The sequence below is a fragment of the Nelumbo lutea genome, chromosome 3 (genome assembly GCF_056320005.1).
Source record: "Nelumbo lutea isolate HS-2025 chromosome 3, American lotus-T2T, whole genome shotgun sequence".
NCBI lineage: Eukaryota > Viridiplantae > Streptophyta > Magnoliopsida > Proteales > Nelumbonaceae > Nelumbo > Nelumbo lutea.
Window position 1 is genome coordinate 113361915 of NC_142686.1, and position 2411 is coordinate 113364325.

Sequence of the window (2411 nt, forward strand, 5' to 3'; positions counted from 1 at the left end):
TCAATATCTATTGTTGGTCTGTCTAAACTGTCCAATTTGATACTGATTTGGACAATCCAATCCAAAACCGATCTATTGACAACCCTAGTGACGATGGAGGGAGAAAACATAGGTCTAAAGAGAATTGAAAAAAAAATAGTACCTAATAATCAACCAAAAGTAGTTCAGAGATCGTCAAGAGCCAACAAAGGTTTTCACCCCTATTTTTTGCTCATTACCCCTAATAAACCTGTTTTGCATGAATAGGGGTTTGGAATCGGAATCAAAATGAGTTATTTCGATTCAAACTGTTTGGTTGGGTGGAATTGGAATACCATTCTCATTCTTGCTGAAATGGCATTTCTCCATTTGAGGGAATGGCCATTCCCTGACATTCCCTGCCCTTCCCTTGGAATGAAATCCCATTCCTGCTGATTTTAATTCTCATTCCCATTCCTGTCTGAACCAAACAGATTATGGGAATAGGCCATTCCGATTTCAATTCCAAAGGACTCTGATTCCGGCTCTGACTACAAACCAAACGAACCCTAAAAAACTTTAAAACGAAATTCAAAGTTTTAACAAATAATTTAAAGAAAGTTTACCCAAAAATCTAAAATGTTTTAACAAAAGAAGACAAGAGAAGTCATTATATAAGAAAATATGTCTAACAAGAGAGATAAAAAACATTATAAAAAACAAAGGGAGCTAATGATAGATTCAATAATTATAGGAGGTATAAAATGTAATTTTCTTAAACATAATCCAAATCCCTCAAAAAAAAAAAAACGTAATCCAATTAAAGCTTATTTGATGACTTTACACCAATAAAAAAAGTAAATATATTAGAAAATTTTAAAAACAATTCTTATTTATAAGCATATAGCTCTCTCTCTCTCTCTCTCTCTTGAATTTTATACATATAGTAGTATGAAATCTCTAATTTAGGATCTTACAGTACATTGCAGCTTAAAAGTATTTCTTTTAAAATATCAAGAAAAAAAAATTGTCTCATATGACAGGACTGAGCATCTAAAAAAATAACACGACTGAACTGTGGGTTATTGTTCAGGCGCTCAGCCCATACCAAAACCATGGGCCATTTACAAATTGCAATGGCCCATACCCAATAAATACAGATGATGATTAGAGAGCAAATCCCGAGCCCGGCCTTCCCTATTACATGCCCTCACGGCAGCTTCGGTGGTGACACCAAAGGCTTCCTCGTGTGTTCCCTTCTCCGCCACTCCATCTCTAACCTTCAGAATCTTTACATCCAAACATTATACACAAAATAAGCATAACTTCATCAGGTTTCATCGACCTAAGCATATGTCAAGTACACAAATTTAAATCGGATTTTTGTCAAAATGACTGGTTTTATTTTTCACCAAAATCGGATTTTTGTAAAAAAAAAGCGTTGATTTAATCAATAAACCATTGATTTGGGCAGTTAAATCGTTTAATGGGAATCAGACCCCTAATTTCGTTATCTGGGTTGGTTTTAAAAACCTTGCCCAATAGAAATAATCTTGGAGATACGGAATTTCCAATTCTTTAAACTAGAGATGGTAATTTTCCCATTTTTTCTCGATCCCCATAGGGACCCATCTGAATGGAACAGGGATTGGGATAATTTTCTCTCCACAGAGAAGGGATGGGAAAATTTTCTTCCCCGACGAGGCGGGGATCTCGATCCGTGCATTGTGGATTTATGGCAATTTTCGAGGGGATGAAAATCCCCGTAAGGATAGGGATGGTGATCCAGTGGCGGGGATGGAGATTTTCGCGGATCATTGGGACCCGCCCCGTTGCCCTTTGAACTAATGTTTGTGTTAATTTAGAGCTACAAAAATATTCTATATTCTATTCCCAATAGCAAGTTGCACGTTCCGGTGCTGTGGTGTAGTCGGTTATCACGTCAGTCTTACACACTGAAGGTCCCCAGTTCGAACCTGGGTAGCACCATTTTTTAATTTCTTTCCAGTTAATCCACTCAAAATAGTGGAAAGTTTTGGATTTTTTTCTTATTTTTTAGGATCAATGGAAATTTTTAGGGATTAGTACACTGTACTCCCCGCAAGTTAAATTAGTTTCTTTTAGCTAATTTTTAATTGTTTTAATAGTAAAATAAGTGGCCAAATCCTAAAATTCCAACAAAAAAACGTTCAAAAATCCAGCCGAAATAAATTTACCTGATTTTTTGTATTTGGTGAAGTTTCACAAAAAATTCAGAGTCATGCTCAGTTACCCAGTTGGGATGAACCGATGAAGTGGATGCATTGTACAATTAATGGAAGGGATGTCCATGGACTTCACACATCTATGTAAATAACTAAATATTGTCCAGCGCTAGTGGGGATCCCTTTTTCCCTTTAAAGCTCCAATGTTCTGACCTGTGATAGACATCTCAATTGGACTGGATTTGGTCC

General features: G+C 36.3%; 1 non-coding gene across 1 annotated transcript; it reads left to right on the forward strand.

Annotated features, from left to right (window-relative positions):
* The first annotated feature begins 1873 nt into the window (after nt 1-1873).
* TRNAV-UAC (transfer RNA valine (anticodon UAC)) lies at nt 1874-1947 on the forward strand. The gene has a single exon. It is a non-coding gene; the product is annotated as a tRNA-Val (tRNA).
* Nucleotides 1948-2411: the final 464 nt, after the last annotated feature.